Raw genomic sequence first — 20,488 nt, 5'->3', positions numbered from 1 at the left:
CCCTTTCCATCTGTGACTCTGAAATAATGCAGGAAGTGCAAGTTTGGGTATGATCAAAGAAAATGCCTCAGTAACACTCTCAGAGCATGACTTGCTTTTGATTTAGTCTGTGTGGGACTTTGAAACAGCTTGGCAATGTGGCAAAGGCAGTGGATAAGTTAATTCTAAAAAGTTCAGGACAAAGTTTGCTAAGGGGAAAGAAGAGAGGAGCTGGAGATGTCAATAAACAGTTTACAATAAGGAACAGGTTCATAAACTCCTAAGGATAAGGGCGTTACTGTTTCCTAGCATACCTTGCAGCTGCTTTAATGGTGGATACCAAATACTGCTCTACGCGTTGGATAAGGTAGGTTCTAACTTGCTTCAAAAGGGGAAGCAAACACCTGGCCCCTGCTCCTCCCTCTTGCAATGGATCTCTGCGGTTTCCTGGGACGTAAAAGGGTATGAATCCTGAAGAAAAGCATTCTCATGAGGAGTAGAAGCGAAGTTTTCCTGACAGAATGGCTTTGCTGACAGTACAAGAGACACCAGTTTTATTCTCTGAAATCACAGAATTCTTTTAAAATAAGACGGCCTAGAGGCAATGTTGATCACATACTGGATAAACACGCTGACGTACAATTCTACTGAAACAAGAATTAGGTAACACTTGAAATCTTGTAGAGCAAGTAGACAAAAGCGAACGTCCTAGCCAACAAATGAATCACAACCCACAGCAGTCAAGAAGCTGTGAATGCTATTAAGACATATGGCAGTGTAATTTCCTTTGCCAAACATGGTAATCTTCCCTGTAGAAGCAATCAATAGAAAATGAATGTTTTCGGGGGAGTTTTGGAAGCTGTTTTCATGGCCCCTAGTGCTTCCTTTGCTATGTGGTTTCTCAACTGTAGTTCTCTTAACAATCCTTTTTCTCAGAGGATGGGTTGCTTAGATACCTGTCAAAAAAAGCCCAATAACTCTGTAACGTTTATGTGCTATAATACTGATAAATGCATTTTTAAAAAATGCTGTTCCCTTTGCAAATTGAAAAAGAACTTTCTTAAAAGACTTTCAGCTAACCATCATCTGTCAGTCCATGTATTTTCCTAACTTTTGGAAGGTTTCCAGAAAAGTACAGTACTCGGACTTCCAAAAATAAAATTCCTCCTTGCCAACACAGGCATCTACAAAATTACCAGAGTGAAGAGAGCCCAAGGAAAGAGGGACAAGCAATACCTGCAATACTACTCCCTCCCGGTTTGTAAGTGGTAGTATTTCAGGAGACTAAATAATACTGTTGTAATGAGAAAGTGATCTTTTCCCATGCCTATGGTAGGTAACAAGGACAGATTATTTCTCTGGGCCTTGCTCTTGAAGGGCTTTAATCAGCTTAATCCAGCCCGTATCAGGGATAATGTAATATGTTGCTGTTAAGAAAAATCGTACGTTTCATTTGGCTACCATTATGATTTTCACTCACCTTGAAAAAAAAGAGCAAGGACATGGGTTTCTGAATCAAGTAATAGCATGAAGTATAATGCAGAGAAGCCCGTTGCTGTACTGTTATATCTGGAAAACAAAAATAAAAAACTGAAGAAGAGTTATTTCAGCTACAGGTAAGAAACTTTCCAGAGTTCAGGCATTATCTCTCTGCTTGAGAAACACTATCAGAGCAAACAGGGTATGTTTCTGTATGAATGTCTTTTAAGAAAATACAGACCCAAGCAAAAAGCTGAGCTAGCTGCTGTCAATGCATAGTTCATCTATAGATGTCAGTGAAAAAGCATATACAGCTACAGTGCATGCTTGCCTAATGAAACATTAGGATTTTATGATTCCAGAGAACAACATAAAAGAATAAGCTAGAGACCCAAATAAGGGTCAGGAATATATCAGTCCTGGCACCGTTTGCAAGAGATAAAAAGAAGCCGCCCTTATTGCATTTATCAAGTGTGAATTCCTAAATTGCTGCAACCCAGTGTAAGAGAAGCCCTGCTACGCATCTAGAGACGCTTCAGCATCCTGCTGTGCTAGCCTGACATCTCTTGTGTGTCAAGAGCACTTATTTTTAGATGGGACAGTCATTGGGGACATAACGTATCTTAACTACTGTAAAGGAAGTAGTTCAGGGGCAGCAGAAGTGGATAGGGAGAAGCTCAGTACAGAGGCACTAAGATTCTGTTTCTGACCTTAATCCACAGCAGTATAGACTTGACCTATTTTTTCAGAGTGATTTTTGACAGCAGCAGTCATGTCCTATTGGGCAATACCGTGTTTTCTAAAATGAGACATACCACATGTTTTGCGTGCTGAGTCAGAGAGGGGAGAAAGCGCCTCACCAGCAATCAATCCTCCTGTGCTGGGGACACACGCGAGAACACTGGAACAAGACTAACTGGGAAAAGGAGAAGCCCAGTTGCGGAAGAGTTGTCCTGCTCTCACTGACCACCTCTGGAAACATGAACAGAGTGTTCGTGTTGCTGTATTGCAATGTATGTAAATATGACCTAAGTTTGAACAGAACTCGTGCTTATCCAAATATTGCCTCTGTATGGCTCTGAATTAAAAGCTAATAATGTGTAAAGCTGAATATCCATCACTCTTTTTGTTACCGAACTGCTCTCCTCAGAGTTTTGTCACATGTATCTTCTTTATTTTGCCTGCCAGAAATATTCAAGAAGCTTCAAGTCTGTCTTCCCTTCCTTATGCTGGCTGTTTGCCCAAGTTTCATCTTATTCTTCTGTTTGTATCAGTTCTTCTTTATATATACATACGCATATATGGCGCTGTGTGTGTGTAAAATCTCTAGCTGTAAACATTGCCTCAGTTTCATTTAAGTCTTTTTAAATGAAATTTTTAAACAACAACTGAAGAGAGAATGGTTTTGCTTATTGGATAGCTATAGTGAAAATTATATTCTTTGATGGATGGAAATCTTTACTGAAACTAAAGTCTCTATTAGCAGTTTTGTGGTTTCATACAGATCCTAGAGGAGAACATGACATACTCACCTTCTAGAAAATGTTGAGTTCTAATTTTGCAGACTGGCTTTCACTGATACCCTACCGTGTATTGGTCTGGATTTTCTCATCTATGTCAGTATATAGTAGTGAAAAATGATGTGGAGTGGAAGGCCAGAATGCATGGCATCCTGCTCAATTCTGTAATAAATACAATGTTTTATCATCTAAACTGTTGTAATGAATGTGAATTACGTAAACCAAACGTGATAAACTAGGACAGAAAACATGGTAGGGAATTAGGAAACTTTTGTGGGATGTTGTTTTAGGAAATAATGCAATTGCAGAGTTGATGACAGTTTTCCAAAAGCAATACTTTTCCCAAAATGTTAGTTACATGTTATACTTTGGTATCATATTTAAAAACAAACAAACAAAACCTGTTCAAACATTTGGCTTTAGTAATGCACTTTTTGCTTATGTGAATCATAAGTTATTAGAAAGTCAAGTGATAAAACAGCAAGTAAAAGATATAATATTCCCCATTAAAAAAAAAAGCAAACAAAAACACAGCCAAAAAAACACCAAAACCTTTCAGAGTGTTTAAAAATTCTGATATTTTTGGTTCAATTAGCACTGAAAGGAATTTTTAAAATTTGGAATTTCACACAAAATGAAAACTTGAAACTGGCCAGCTCTGATGGAATATGTTTGAATGTTGAGCCCCTCCAGCCATACCACTTGAGTTCCAGTTTTGAAAGCTGACCCACCTGGACACAGAAGTGGAAGATTCATTATAATCTTAATAAAAGTCAAGCTATAAAGATCGTCTTCAACGCCCTGCTTTCCTACCATGGTACGTGAGGTAGCAACATACCTTTGCTCTCCTTGTTCAAACTGCCCGTGTTTCAGGCACCCACTAGTTTTACTCAGAGCTAAGAAATGCTCCTGAGCAGCTCGTTATTTTTACAGGCTCTGTTCTTTATCTCATTTGATCTCTAATGTACTATGAACTCATCTTTCTCCTGCATACATGGATACTTCAGTGATGGGGCAGTTGTCCCAGATTGCTCCCTGCTCCTGCAATGTTCACCCACCGGCGTTCCGTCAGGCTGAGCTGCGTAATGAGATGAGGCGCTGAGGATGATGAGGACAGCAGCTGCTCCTGACTCATCTCAGTGCTCAGTCCTGTGCGCGGTACCTTTCTGCAGCTCTAAAATGAAACAATTATCGTTATAAACTCAAAAGAAAATTAAAAAGAAAAACTTACCAAACATGGCAGTTTTAATGTTTTAAATTGCATTTATTGAAACACAAATATCAGTGGAAATACACATGCACATCTTGTGTAGCTGTAAATTTATGTAGAGAAGGTTGATTCCTAATGAAAAATGTGATATGCTTCATTGTGTCAGTATGAAACCTGATCTTCTACTTAATAAAATACAACGCCTATTTTGTATACTACTAGTTTAAACCAGGACTTAAAATGTTTTTTATATTATTACAATATACAGAACTCTGAATGAATATATACCCGTGCTCTATGGGAAAAGTCTTTCAATTCAAACAATGTAATGCCCTTTTAAGTGGTGTTTTGTCCTCTCATCAAACAAAAAGATGGAAAAGACAAAATGAAGGAAATTGGAGGATTTGAGGAATACCTGACGTGCTCATGTAACTGAATCAAACAGAAACCTTCCCGTAGGAATTTTGGGACACATGTTTTCTCCCTGTTGTTTGGTTCTTCGCTGTTTCCATTGCACGTGTGTTGCAGAATGGACTCTTCTGCTGGGCACAGTGGAGTTTTCTGTAAAAGACGGCTGCAAAACTTTTTTAGCCATCCTTATTTCTCTGTCCCTGTCATGGAAGGCAGGGGGAGACACATTTCTAATATGTCTAGGATATGCCAGGTTTCTCCTCCAAACATTTTCACTAATCAAAACATGGCATGCACAGGTATTAGTGTCTATCTGTACTTTCCCTACCTCATGCTTTTTGTGGTCGAGATCAGAAGACACTTAGTGTATCAACTAAAACGCAGCTGCCTAACCCACGGCTAAGGCTGGAAGCTGCATCTTCGGCTCTGTGGCAGAGGTGACGTACCACGGTTTTAACTGGGCAGCCGGCAGTTCCCCTTGGGATGTGCGGGCTCTGGCTGATGTTGGTGACTTCAACACACCTCTGTCCTGGCCCAGCAGCTCCAGCCGCCCTGCTGGGATTACATGAGCCGCGCAAAGATAGTTTCTCCCAAGGTTGCAGGTTTACGGGTGTGAATGTCAGGGAACGGCCAGGCTCAGAGGTGCCTCAGTTCCTGAGAGAGGTTTGCTGTTTGCAGCGATCCCTCCGTTCCTTGTAGCCCCCCCCAAGACCTAAGCCACCTGCTGAGGCCACGTCTGTTGCTGTGGGAACGTCCGTGTTTTGGTACAGTGCGGTTGGTTGCATGCAGGAGACAAAAGAGGAGACAGGGGCTTTTGTCAAACAACATATCTACCTGTCTTCCTGCTTGGGTGAATGTTGGCAGAGAAAATCTGATTATTTAAAAAGTCATAGAGTTGTGTTGTAAAGGTAACACTGTTTTCCGTATATTTTTCTGCTTTTATTGATAATTGAGAAACTTTTCAGTACGATATCATAAAGCAGCATAAATTGAGCTAATAAATCCACACCATCCTTTTCCTGAGCCTTGCTATCATCTCTTTTTCTAAACACTAACAGTGCAAGCAGAGTTAGTATGAAATACTAGTGTGATTGGTATGAAATCAGTCCATGAGCAGGTCTATCTATGTAGAGTTATGTTATTCAAGAAAGCATTCTTTCTGGTCGCATTTTAAATGTTTTTGTAAACAGAACTTGACTAAAGAAATGAAACTGTTTAGGCTACCCATAGATCCAGAGCTACCGTTATTTTTCAAGACATCGTTTACTCTGTCATGATTTCAAGCAGTGCCTGCTACCGTGTTGTTCATGTATTTTAGTAGCGTCTGAATCAGAGCAACCTGTTTAACTCAATAATACTGTGCCACCCGCAGTGATCCCTCCTTAGGCTGAGTAATACTGCTCTTTACCACCATAACTTTTGCTTCTGTTTCTCCCTCCTTGATGTTTAACCACTTCATCACCTTATATGTATGGCTGGTTAACAGCAGTCCTTTGATAACCAAGGTGCACATAGTAAATGCTTGAGTTTTAATTTTAAAAGAATTTCCTAAGCAATTTGTATTTTTACCATTAAATCTGAATGAACCTCTCTTATAAATTATTAAAAATTAACCACTGAGAAATGTTCTAGTGTTTTAGGTACGATCGGTTTATTTTTCCATTGTTTGATTTTTCTGGACATCTCACAAGACTAGCAGAAAATACCAGGTTGTGGTTTGGATTGTGTGGCATTTTCATATATATAAATATATCTGCAATTTTCCAGACTGCCGAAAGAATGAACAAGGCAGAAATAAAATGCTCTGACAGCTCACAACACATCTCAGTCATTGGGGAGATAACTGTTAATAGTCTTGGTGGATAATAGGCTTGATGGATCTGTTAAATAAAGCACATAGTCTCAAAGCTCAGCACGGTGAGTAGGTGATAATGAAAAGGACCAGCAGATATGTAAACTCAATTAACCTGGTACTAGCTCTGTGCAGCCTGTTTCTCATTAAGCCACAGAATAAGCAATGGGAGGTATCCTCCTCAGGTTGCCTGCTGACAACCTGAGAAGTTCTGCAACTTTACGCTCCAGCCATAGTCTGAACTTTGGGATCTTCTTGATGTGTTGCAGTATATGCTAAACATTAATTGTGTTCTTCATCTATGGTCATATTTTCTCATGTGTTGAAGGAACATTGCAATTTATCTCTGTAGAGCTACATTAAAAATTTGCATCCAAGTCATTCTAGTCTAGAAGACTACTCATTAAAGTGAATCTGATAGTTCCCTTTCCTCCTCAGGAAGTTTCCCAGGAGGCATGTGTGACTTGGTATTTGTTACATAATACTTCTGTTAAATATAGGAAACAGATTTGTCTTGTTTGAAAATATCTTTTTTTCCCCCAAAAAAATAAGATTTGCAAACAAAAGAGAGTTCTATCTATCTATCTATGTCTATATACGTTTGCAGTCATAGTTAATCCTTCTCTTCCGTGTCACTGGGTTTCAGATGGCGGACTGCAACTGCTTAGTGTGGGGATTCTTTTGGCTCATTGTGCTGGTGTTTCTTGGCTGGCCCATAGGCGTAGCCTTGTGTGCCCTCTATGGATTCCATTCCCCTCTCGCTACTTTAATAGGACTAGATGAATTAGGTGAGGTGTTGCTGAAGGGCGCCTGTTTGGGGAGGCTCAGAACGTGCACAATGGCAAAGCCCTTCTGTTAAGCACTGAAGACAGCCCTGTGTCGGACAGACGTTCAACTGTGTGCTGCTGGATTTCATCGTTTGCTCTGTTAATCTTAATTTTTCCATTCTAAACAAACTTTTCTTCTTTTTTAGCTGTGTACATTTCTCTAGAGGGTGTCTAAGAAATCTTACCAATCCAGAGGTTTGTCTTCTAAAATGTACGATAAAAGTTGCAGCTATTGTTTTGAAAATGAGTAACGATAGCAACGTACTTGGAGAAGGTAGCTATGTACGCATCTCTCAGGTTTTGAGCTCAGCGTCAAAAATCTAATTAAATAGTTAAAAATAGCTGCCTAAGGGGTCGAATTCACTTACTGGTTCTGATTAAGGCTCTTGAGAAGAGTGGATTCGGAATTGGAAATTTATTTTTGTGAATATTTTAATCTACAGTCTACATTGCTCAGTAATAAGAAAAGCGAAATTCTGATCTGATGTCTTTACAGGGTGTATTGTTTCATATATACATTTCAGTGCCCGTTTTGTTTAGTTCCTTTGCAATAGACATTAGAAATCTTGTGCCTTACCATCTCATTTTGTGTTAATTTCCTGTGAAGAGCAGTTTTTTAGTGGAACAGCTTTGCTTATGTGGGTTCACTGCAATGATTTCAAGTATATTAAATTAATAAACAATTTCTGTAAACACTCGCATTGAAATGTCTCCTACTTTGTCCTTTGTTTGATGCATTTTCTATTTTTATGATCCATTGAACACTAAGCATTGTCCAACCATTTACTTGTAATACTTTGGATTTCTAAGAATTTTAGTAGGTCTCTAAGGAAAATATTTTTGTTTTTTTATGACTTGTGTTTGCTGGTTCTGTCATCTCATATTTTTATTATAGGGAGTAATTATATGAAAAATAAGATTGGTTTTCTTAAAGTTTCTTTTCTTGCTTAAAAAACACTGAATAGCTTATAGCGACCAGCTGGCAGAGTGACAGTAACTACAATTTCCTGTGTATTTCCAGAAATGTTTTAGAAATTAGCAAGTCTAGAAGGCAGTTTGAAGAGGTTTCATTGATCTAGAGGAGGCTATGATTAGATGAAACAGTGTTTCAATGCCATGTCAATGCACCAAGAAAAGAGAGAAGTCGCCCTCTGGAAATCAGAAAACCTTCAAAGAGGTCTATAGGTGGCTGCTTAGGAAGTTCAGGGTTATAGCCAATGATACAAGTGAACTCGCTGAGGACAGAGAAGACTTACTTGCCGTTGTTCGTCATTTTCAGTTGTTTAGTGCTTCATCCAGTTTCTCAGTGAAAGAATGTATTTTGGCTAAAAAATAAATGAAACTTTCCCCCAATTCAGCTGTGAGAGACTAGATCAGACTTAAGACAGTGGGATCAAATGTTTTTGAGTAGGACTTTCTTTGCTCCATGGAAGGGGTAAGTAACGTGGCATGGTCTCTGTGGTAGCTGGAGATTGGACTTAATAGTTTGAGGCATCCTCTATCTTGTCAAAACGGTAACCATTTCATCAGAAAAATTTCATGTAAAAAGTCTACCTCAGGTTGGATATTTCAGAAAGTTTGACCCAAGGTTACTTAGCCATTTTTGAAAGCAAAGCTAGGGGAAAGCATGTATACATTATGTAAAAATAAAAAAGTACAGCCGTTTTGATGAGAGGTTCTAATCACCCCAGTATTTAGACATTTGAAATTTGACAGAGGGAAGTGTAAGAGTGATGGATGACATTTTTTGCTATTTTGGGGAAAATCTGCTGAAATTCAACTGCTTCATAAGCTCTTAGAAAAGCCAAGTGTATGTGTTGAGCAGCTGAAATCTCTGAAGAGTTTGTCTTCTCTGCCTATATTTGGCTGTGCTCATCTGTCACACGAGACTGGGCTCTGTCCGCACCATTCCTATAGGCAAGGTGAGCATGCGGTGTGTGCCTGTTCATGCACAGGAAACTCAGCCATTTTCCTTGCAACTGTGGGCTGAGGTGGGGTCAGACATCAGAACTCAGAAGAGGGAGATTTTTTTCTCTTTGTTTGCAGTAGTCTTCCCAACATGAATAAAGAAGGTTCTTGACTGCAGAAGGGAAAACTGAGTGAAATTGAGACTAGGAATGAAAATGTTCGGGTTTAGAGATGGGGCAAGTGGGGTTGGTCACTATTTTCAGCAGAGTCATAGATTTCTGGAAGAGGATTGAAACTGGGAGACTAGAGAAGCCAGACAAGATTATGTCGAGGAGCTGGACTTAAATGTGAGTGGGTACGAATGACGTTGTGGGGGTGAAGAGATGTTGTTGGAAGAGCTGGAGGAAAATAACACACCCAGGAACACAAGAGGATTGCATATGTCATTGTAAACTACTTGCAATTAAAAAGCCATTGTAAAATAAAGTTGGCCACAACTGAAGTATTTTTTGTTCCTTTCAATGAGAATAGCAAGAGGCTTGTGCCCTTAGAAAGAGGTTTCGAGGTGTGAATCTAGACTGGTAAGAAAGAGCATCTAAGCTAAGATAAATGGTATTTCAGAAAGACCCCCATTTAGCCTCAACCGTCAAGCATCATCTTATGCTGAGTTAGGTGATGATACATAGGAGAAGTTTAATGTTGTAGAGGATAGGATCAGAGAAAACACAGTGCTGACTGAGGTGATTCGCTGGGTTTTTTTCACTGATTTTGTTCTCTGAAACATTTAACTCCCCCTGTGTACCAACTGACCTCAGGAGCTGTGAATTCTGCTAGGGCAGAGCAGACAGCTAAAACTTAGGCATTAAACATTCATCTAACATGCATGTTAATATAAAAGGTGGAAAAATGAGATTTACATTGACCACAACATGTGTTCTGGATATGGAAAATGAGAGTAACAAATGCACACAAACTCAAACCCTAAAACTAGTATGTGGTCCATGTGATGGACTCCCTGTAGTTAATTCCCATTTTTCTTGCACTTGGATACTTGGAACTCACTGCGATATTCTAGGTGCAACAGTTTACTTCTTACAGCAGCCATTTAGATAATTTTTACTTGAGTTGTCATAGGGTCTTCACTGGGAACCAGCTGGACCATCAATGACAGAAAAAGGGAACAGTGCAGATGAGTCCTACAGAAGATAAAGTATTTCTTTTCAGTGCCCAAAAGCCTTGACACAATTCAAGTTTCATGAGAGATTCTGTATTAAAAGCCTTTACCTTTAAAATGGTAAGTGTGTTGAAAGCACCATGGATTTTAATTGCTGCTTTCAAAAAATATATGTAGCATGCTAAATGTAAGGAAGATGGAGGTGCCGCAGTACCTAATTCTTAGTGGCCTGTCCCTTCTAGAGAATTGACGTAGATGTGTAGGTTCCACCTAAAATACATGAAATGATTTAGGCACTGGAACATGCCAGAAAAAGCTAAAGTAATGGTAAGACATTTAGAGCTAATATATTGAAAACACTAAATCCTGGGATGTAGCTGAAACACCCTTCCTTTACGGAGTTAGTGTGCTTGAACTGGAGAAGCTAGCAAATAGATACCCTGCTCACTTGGGAGCCAGAACCTGAAATCCTTGTAGAAATTGTCAGCATCTTTTCTTCCTGAGAATCTAAACAGGACTTATTTTTTATTGTTTCTTGTGTTGGCTGCTTTTTTAAGTGCCATCTGGGCGTGGAAAAAGAGGTGGAGGTAGAGAGGAGTCTATTCCTTCTCACTTCCATTACAGATTAGAGGTCAGAGTACTCTGCTGGGATGTGAGATACAAATTTAACACTCTTTTCAGCTCTTAGGTTAGCATCCTAAACACCATAATGTATTTGAAGCTTAACAGATAAAATTCTGCCTTATTCTATTTCATGTGGTCCTCTGGATATGAAAAAGCAAAGGGAGAGAAAACAAGAGATGAAACATGACTCTGTAGTCTACTAGCTATACTTGGCTGGAGGTGTCCTGGCTATCTGCTTTTTTGTTTTTTAACCCAATGTCTATGTAAAGCCTCTGTGAATGGTGGTGAGCAGAGCAGAGGCAAGTAATATATTGGCTAGAAAAGCTGAGCGGTGACATGGCTAGCAGAGAGCAACAACAAATGGGTGGTGCAGCCAATAAGATCAGTACCAGAGCTTTTGGCGTGGTCTCTCAACATCAGATGGGGGATCCTGTGGGGGATAACACAGGCAGGCAGGGCACGGCAGGGCAGGGGTCCCACCACCTGGGTCCCAGTCCCAAGGCAAGCAGGGCAGGCCTGGAGATGGCAGCCAGGTCCGAGCAAGAGTCCAGATCATAAGGCATCATGGTGATGAGGCAGGTCTGAGGTCAAGCCAGGAAATCAATCTACAGGACAGGGTTCAAATCCACTGGTGGCTAGCAGGTCCATAGCAACAAGGCTGGGCTGAGAGGTCAAGGTTCAGATGGGGATCAAGAACAGGGCTGGTGAGGGGAAACAGGCTCAGACATGGCCCCATGATGGCTGAGCAGGGCCATGGGGATGGGGATGGCTCTCCTGTGGTGAGCTGGAGACCGGCCCTGCTTCAGCGTCACTGGGGCAGGGGCTGATGGCCCGAGAGGGAGCCGACACGGGGTCCTGGGCCATGGGCAGGGTCAGGGGAGCTCCATGGGGCTGACATGGGGTCCTGGGCCCTGGGCAGGGTGGGGGAGCCCCGGTGGAGGCTGAGCAGGGACAGTCAAGGCTGTGGGTGCCCTCAGGATCATGGCAGATACAGTTTCCAAATGTCATGTGGTTGAACAAAGTTAAACAAACATGATTTTTTTCCTTTACTCTGTCAGTCAGCCTGAATATAGTCTGAATCCTTAGAAACCTCGGTCCTCACTATTTCTATTGGAGGATAATGTCAATGCCAACCCGTCTGTGTGCCCCTGTTCTCTGTAGAGTATGGCTGAATCAAAACTTGGTGACCTCAGTAAGTAACTTTTCTTTTTTACTGATTTTTACTGAGTTCCTTTTCTTAGAGCCATTTTTTCTCATTTCGAAGGGCAGTATGCTATATTTGAATTTTTCTGCATGTCAAGCTTTGTCAAATGTCTATCCAATACCTTGGCCTATTGAAGATATTTTTGCACTGGGAAACAATTGCTCATCATAAGAGTTATTCCTCTGAGGGCCACCACATGGCCTGGTAGTTTTGATATTGTTTTGCAAAGTAGGAAAACACCTAGATTTTCTTTGTGGTGACTGCCTTTGGTTGTGTTTTGTGTATTATTTTAGAAGATATTTTATGGGAAAATAATTGCTTTATGAACCATCAGATTGACCTTTTTTTTCCCCCAAAACATCTACTATGCTGAAGGCAACAGATTAAAACTGTATTTTCAGCCACATTTTCCCCAGTTGACTTAAATGATGAACTTTTGCCAATGAGATTTTACTGATGCCATCTGGTACTTCCTCTGATCTTGAATCACTGAGATTTTAGGTAGATTACCTGTTCCTTAAATATGCATTTAAACCTTTCAAATTTTTACCTTCTTTTTCAGAAGTTTTCCAGGTTTTTGTAACCTGCGATGGGTCATTGTTATCAAGTTCAGGACGGTTTCTCTCTGGCCATTCTTTACAGGAAGAATGACAATAAACAGAAATTTTAGCTATGCCTTAGAGATATTTTAAATGGAAGAGTACATTGCTGTTGTCCACAACCCTTTATTTATCTGGAGGACATGTGGTTTATACAAAACGCTAGTTTAAATTTCACTTTTAAACATCTTTGTATCAAGCATAAATAATTACTAAGTTGGCTGAGCCAATAACAGGTCTTCCTATGTTAAGAATGACAGGAACTAGAATAAAGTATTCCAATACATTAGAGATGAAGCATTCTGTTCTATAGGTAACTCAGAAATGCCCCATGACATTTTTCTGTGATATTAATGAAGCATGTTAAGTGAAGTCTGAAATGCAGTGGTTATTTACAAAATATGTACAGAAGAGACAGTACAAACTTCTTACTAAAGCCTTGGTAAATACTTACTCTTGTCTAAAACAGAGCCTTTTTACAAGAAAAGGGAAGTAGACCCTGATTTATTTTTTTCTGTAGTTAGGACTTTGGATAAATAAGTGACAAAACAAGTACTGGCAGAAAACATTCCCTGCTGTCATTCTAGAATACTATTTAGAAAATTATTAAACCTTAGCAGTAATCCCCTTTTAGTTCCCTGAAATTTTTTCCATCACCAAGCATTCTAGAATGGTTCAAAATGTGGTTTTGCTATTTTTATTTCAGCTGAACTCTGTTTCTTTGCTGTGGTATTTTTTTACCTTGTATGTACATAATAGGAGTAGCTTAGTAAACATTCTCTGAGATCTGAAAAATCTGTCAGTACTGTTATTGTGTTACACATATATTTTATTGTCAAAATGCAAAATGTCGATCTGGTATGGCTTCTTTTGACTTGCACTGAACATATTATGGGAATGCTGGATTGAAATGAAGACTACATTACTGAAGATAGCTCATTGTAGGATATTGATTTTGGAAATAATTGAATATTCTTTGTAAAACACACTATACAATTAACTATTCATAAAAGCTAGTAAAAATCATATCTAGGCCATACCTGCACAAAAAATGTACTCATATTATGAATGTGCAATTAAAATAAAATGTATTGTCCAGTTGCTGACTGAAAATCCAGAAAATTGAACCCATATTACATACCTATTGTCTTCATTGGAAGGTCTAGATTTTCAAATGATGCTTTATCTCTCTGCTCAGTTCCAACTGGACATACGGAGAAATGAATAGCAAAAAGTGGATAAAATCTGCATTTGCAACATGGTATGTAGTCAGAATATATCTACTGCACTTGTACTATGTTTTTTATATTATGTAAAGTCTCTTTATAAGGTAGGTTTGTGGAAGCTTCTGTAATCTTCTAGCTAATTGCTTAATATTAAAGGGATTCAAATGGTCAGCAAGATTCCAGGGAAACTTTATTTTGATTATCAAAGTTTTAGGTTTGATTAATAAATTGTTATGTTTGAAGTATTTTTTCCATCTTTTGAAAAAGGTGAGATAAAAATATTTTTATACTGAATTTGGCTATGAGGTAAAAATCTTGAGAATACTCAGAAACAAAATTTGGAAAAAAAATTCATTTTGGTAAGTTAAAATATTTTGTTTGCAATTCAGATATTGCTTTTCTGCAAAATAAATCTGTAGGTTTGCAGATTTTTTTTAACCTATAAGAAAATGAAATGAGCCTACTTGAGAGCATTCTTTGAAAAACAGAGTAGAAAACTTCTGGGATAAAATGTGTTTTGAAGAATCTCTGGGGTTTAGCAAGAGAAATTATTTTGGCAGAAAGTTCTGAGCCACTCTCAGCATCCTCCAGTTCTGTTCTTGAATACACTTACTGCAATGTTTTCTCCATATGTCATGGTCCAGCTACATCTTTTGTTAATAACTGAGATGTTTTTATCTAAATTATCTTACAACTTTGCAAAATTGGAGGTTGGAATCATCATTTTTATGACACTCATCAAATATCTTTGTGTTCCTAATAGCAGCAGTAGAATCCAGCGGTCTTGTAAAACAATATTTCTTGGGAAGGATATCTATCAATTGTGGCAAAGCAAACAGTTTCTGTGTACACCACAGATTCAGGGAGCCTTACGTACTCATATTTGAGAACAATGGCATGCTTATTATTCAATAGCTGGAACTGGTGTTCAGGAGTAGGATTCAATTCTTACATAAACTGCTAATTTCAGTGTGACTTCAGTAAAGTCACATCATCCTGCTGAACCTTATCTTCTCACCTCTAAAGCACTACTTCCTTCTCTCCTTAGTCTATACAGGTTAAGAAATGTAGGACCTCCCTCTTTAACACACAGTACAAGAGAATGCAGGTAGAGATGTTAACAGAAAAGCCAGCATTTGATGCTTTCCTTTATTAAAAGCTAATTCCTGAGCTAGAATGCAATTAGAATAGACTGCTTCATTGTTGCTTTACTTGTACTTACAGGACATCTGTCTTTGATTCTGAAAAATAAAAGGCAGCTGAGAAACAATGTGGAAATTCACACAGTGCTTTGCAGTAGCTGGTAGATTCAGATTCCTTTTGTTTCAGGTTATTGAACCCTACTCGTTGCAATGGACTTCAAATCTGCTCATGCGGATCAGTGAGAACAAAGTAATTTGTTGGGTTATAATTAAGAAGACCAGTCTATGTGATATGTCAGTAAAGACAAGATACACATATTAGATTTCATCTTCCTGCAACTGCATGCTAGCTGGGGAAGAAAATGGGTATGTTTCTTGTTTCTCTGGAAAACTTTTCCTTGCAAATTGAATCCTCTTTTATCTTCACAGGGTTGGTGTCTGCTCATTTTGCATATATGTGGCTGCACACAACAATCTATGCATACTGGAGAGCATAGAACTGGAAAATTTACAGATATATAGTGAGGAAAACAAAGATGGAAATGACAAGAGAAGGAAAGTGAGGATAGTGGGAAAGTGATAAAAAACAGATAAAAGGGAACTTGATGAAGAGGGGGACATTAGAAGCAGTGAAGAAGGGAAAAGATCAGTTCCTAGCATGAAACATTCTGAACAGTTCTTAGAAACTGCCTTTGATGTGAATTATCACAGGTGGTTGTGACTCAGAGACCTTGCAGAGTGACTTACAGTAAAGAACTAGACTAAATTGCAAGGTTACGGCCATGTGCTAGAAACACTGCCATTGGTAGTAGATTTGCATCTGCTCATGGCATTGGTCTGGTAGCAGTTGTGATGCTAAATTTGAAAAGCAATACTTAGATAGGCTATGAAGTCCTGATCACTTTCTATAGAACATGACAGGTGCAGAATCTATGGCAAAGAAATGAGCACAGTGAGCTTGGAGGAGACTGAAGGTGGAGTGAGACATAAATCAGGGTAGGGAAGTGCCTTTGGCTGCAAATTTCTCAGTCCATGTCTTGCTTTCTCTCTCTTTCACTGTTCTCCTTTGTCATTTTTAAGTATCTAGGTATTAATCTACATAATTTATATACTAATGAAACATCTGCTAAGGTGCCCTGTAATTTCATTACATTTCCTGGGTGACCATTCTGCAAGTCTGAGCTTTTTACCATCACATATAAGAAGGAATTATTATTTAAATAAAACTAATCACAGATTTTATTTAGCTGAGCAGAATTTAGCCTTAAGCATTGGCGTTTTTTTGAAATATTCCTAATATAAGATGTTGTCAAAGCATCTTCGGTACATTTAGCAATTACCCATTGCCTTTGGAATTGTTATTTATTGATATGGTACTAGCAGCCAGAGACTCATCAAGTCTGAAATGAGGATTGTATGATACCTAACAGGCATGCACAAAGATTTTTTCCATGTTCCACCTGTTCTGGTGTTTAGGTCAGATGTGTTTTCTAAGTGGGAAAAAAACCCAAGAGCTGAAATGAGACTTAGAACTACTGATAGAAGTACTGTCCATCAGCTTTCTAATGTAGGGCAGGTATCTCTCAGAGACATTGCACAGGACTGGCTACCGAGACACATGCTGGCAACAGCTGAAGTGTTCAGGACATATTTCTGTCCTCTTGAACCACTCCATGTCCCTCAGTGCATAAGACAGCCTGAGGAGCCTAAATTGTAGCAGTTTCCCTGGGTTGCATTTTGTTTCAGAGCAGCCTGCAGTCTCCACAGTACGAAATGCTGGAGCCCTACCCTGTCGTGCCTGTCGTGCTCTGGCTTGCGAGAGAAGCACATCACTTCTGGAAGCAAGACATTCCTCCTGTGCAGGCACAGTGCTTTTAGGCTCTGCCAGCACTCTCTGAGCCCTCTTCCCACTGCAAAGTGGGTGTAATGGGAGTGCGAGTCCTGGCGTTTCTAAGTGACGTGTGGCAAATAAGGATTCTGGAGGGTCAGAGACTCAGAAGCACAAATTCCTTTCACTGCCACTCGCCTCCACTGACATTGCCCGTGCCTAATTCTCTCAGCTTCATAACAAGATGTTTTAGCTGCATCTCTAACTCCCAGTGCCCACCTCATTATTCTGTCATTTCAGCGCACACTTAAGACGGTTTAGGTTAATTATAGATGTGCAGCAGTACATGAGTGAGTGAGAGAAAGAGACACAGAGAGATGATAACAGCCTGCAACTATGCAAAGGGTTTAAATGCTGAGAAGACAGGGAATGTATTAAGTATGAAACATGGGCTATTACTAGGGTGAATGAGACATGACTAAGAAAGGGAAATACCCAGTGAATTCTCTGGAGAAGTTTGCCTGACAGTGTGATTATTAAATTGGAATGCTCTCCTCTAGCAGAACAGAAGAAAGGTTTCTCACTAGGGAGCTTCAAAATCTGACTGAAAAAGTGTAATAGACCTTTTCATAGGGAACAACTTCAGCTGGTGGTGACTGCAGAGTTGTCTTTTCTGGCTTCTCTTTGTATGTCTGCATACACACAGAGACAGGTTCATCACTATACAGACGTAGATAACCATGCATGACTCCATCACGACAGTGATTCATTCATGACAGCAATACTCATCATATATTGTATGTTTGGCATTCTCATCTCATCAGGACTCCTGCCCATCAGCAAGACTCTGCTGCGATGCTTCTTATATTTCTAAAGCATGTGTAGCTCCAAACAGCTGTCATGGGACAAAAGAAAACCTGTCAGAGAGGCATTTGCTTCTTATTCTTGAAAAAAGTGAAATTTCTTCCAAAGATTACAGTGGCCTGAGGCTTAAGAGAGGTAACATTTGGCTCTGTGCTAGGACAGATTTTATATGTCATCATCCATTGGATTTAGAAATAGCAGATTTTAAGTGAGGAGAGAAGTCATCTGCTCTAAGACCTGCTAGGTCAGGGTATGCTGTACATGCAATGGTTTGGTGTATTATGAAAAGTTTATTGTCTTTTTTGGAACATGTACAGATAATAAATAATCTGAATGACTGAAAAAAAAAAAGAGGGCTTGATCCTACACATTTTCAATTTCTGAATGCAATGTTAACTACTGTAAATAATCTGAAGTCTGTGGCAATAAGTGCTCTATGCTTTAAAGTTTTTGAAGAATCAAGGCTTTATTTTTAAGCTAAATGTTTTTTTCATTCAAAAGCTGAATAGCAGTTGTGAGGATTTCTGGGCACCATAAGATCACAGCGCGATTTTTTAGTACGTGTTTTTACCACGCAGTGGTAAGAACTCATGGTCTGATTTAGGCTGCAGTCACAACAGTGTCTTGTTGGTAAAATAATACATCAGGTTTTTTCCATGTGTATGTGTCATATAGATATAATTTTGCTACCCCATTAATATTGTTTACACATTGAGGCTTCATGCTCCTGTCTGTTCAGGCTGTTTTAGAGTATATGCAAATCATGTCCACTGCAGATCTGTCTGCTTTCCCAATGCTCCACACTGCCAGTGTTTCCTTTGTCTCTGGGGTCACTCCCAATAGCGAAGTCATGAGAAATGTACACAGTATGTGGGGACCCTGGTCAGTCAGATGCTATTTTTCCTCTAGACGGCGTCGTGTAACACATTTCAGTAGGTTTTTGCCTTTTTGTTTGCTTGTATTTGAGGCTGTAATATCACTTTATTGCAGAAAGCAGAATGGTTTTGGCCGAAGGAATAAGTTTAGCTGAGTACTTTTCAAATGGCTACGAGGAAGCAGATGCGATTTTTGGATTTATGTACATTGTGTGGTGCCCTTTTCATTTGACCTTGCAATATATGGGTGTGGGGGATTGATGAGCTCTCAAGTGCATCAAGATCCTAGATGTGAGTCTTGCTGGATTAGAAATTTAAAACTTGGGGAAAGGGTAGAGAAAGCCAATATTTGGTTATAAAGGAAATAATAAAATACAGACCGTTTCATGTAGATTTTTGCTGGGAGAGCTGGCTCTGTCTCAGTTTCAGCGGAGTCTCTCCTCTCTAGCCAAAGGGAATGTAGGATGGGACAGGGAGGGTCTGACTGGGGAGGAATTCAACGCAGCTATCAGCAGCCGGCTTCTATGTAAATACTGTAACACCTCAGAGCAGAGGAACAGCTGAGATAACACTGTAAACTAATCTCTAGTGCCAGAGAAGCTGGCCAATCCCTTACATTATACGGTTTCTGTAGAAAAGATGTGCTAGGGAAAAAAAGAAGCAGATTTAAATTATATATGGCAATTTACTATGGAATTAAATATGCTGATTTTTTTTTTTTTAAATTAAAGCAGCATACAGTAAAGTATTTTTTCTTTGAAATGGTTATCTTTGCCAGGTGCCAGGGTGTGTATGCCTATACATTCTGGCATATATATGAATTCTTATATAAACAGGCATCACTATCACCAAAATATTTTCAACTCTGTTACCTGTGCCTAATTGATTTAGATAAATATGTACTCACTTGGGGTCCTTGTCCCACCAGTATTGATTTTGGTTGATTTTTCATCAATACCAGGAAAACTAAGAGCCAAAGTTTGTCCAGAGGCACTGAAGCACAGTCTGTCCCTGCTTTGACCTTTTAAGGTCACTGTATTTCACAGTCCTACACCTTCCTTTCTTAGGTAGCTAAGAAAAAAAAAAAAAGTAATATATACATATGTATACATACACAGATACAAACATGCATATATATGAGCATATGTATTTATATATACACATATATTCAATAGACAGACACACAACTTTATACTCAAATGGTGTCTCACCTGAAACAGGTTGTCTCTCCTCAAGGCATTTAAAGAAAAGAAAAGCAGGAGCTATCAATGACCAAGAAGTTTCTTGCTACATCTGCATTAGAGTTGTGCTCATAATTGGGCACAACCCCAAGATAAACTGGGGCTGGGGTGGAGCTAACCACCTCATTAATTGTGCTAGAAATGAGGAAACTGATTCCACTATCTCCGGTTTCAGAAGAAATTAAAGTTGAAGCGTCTCTGATGCCCCCTTTGGATACAGTTTAGAAATGAGTAGTCAGCGATTTCCAGTTCTCGCACCCTTTGTCAGAGCCAAACCCACAGTGCAAAGATAGCTCTTACACCAACACCCCCCAAAGCCCCCAAACTGCAGGTTGGGATGCATTCACAAGCTCTTTTCTTCCACCTCATTTAAGATGTATACAGCCATGTGATGACTGTCAGCCCTTGTATGGCATCTAATAAACTGGACCTGTGTTTAAGCGGTTGATCCTGTTTACTGAGTGTTCCCCTCTTGACCTTTACATCCCATCCTCCCTTTCTGTCCTGAACCTCAATTCTTTTTTC

The 20,488-nt window shown here is 39.4% G+C and overlaps 1 long non-coding RNA gene across 2 annotated transcripts; it reads right to left on the bottom strand.

The window, feature by feature from the left end:
- Positions 1–3,980: 3,980 nt before the first annotated feature.
- On the bottom strand, positions 3,981–17,785 carry LOC142602034 (uncharacterized). Of its 2 annotated transcripts, XR_012835665.1 has the most exons (4): positions 17,568–17,785; positions 13,929–13,991; positions 4,604–4,749; positions 3,981–4,152 (listed from the first exon to the last, which is right to left on the bottom strand). It is a non-coding gene; the product is annotated as an uncharacterized LOC142602034 (long non-coding RNA). The 2 variants fall into 2 exon arrangements; XR_012835664.1 differs by lacking the exon at positions 17,568–17,785 and having other exon boundaries at positions 4,604–4,799; positions 13,929–14,207.
- Positions 17,786–20,488: the final 2,703 nt, after the last annotated feature.

The sequence above is a fragment of the Balearica regulorum genome, chromosome 5, assembly GCF_011004875.1.
Source record: "Balearica regulorum gibbericeps isolate bBalReg1 chromosome 5, bBalReg1.pri, whole genome shotgun sequence".
Classification (NCBI taxonomy): Eukaryota; Metazoa; Chordata; class Aves; order Gruiformes; family Gruidae; genus Balearica; species Balearica regulorum.
Note: the sequence above shows the minus strand (reverse complement) of the source record. Positions and strands in the feature narration are given on the sequence as shown.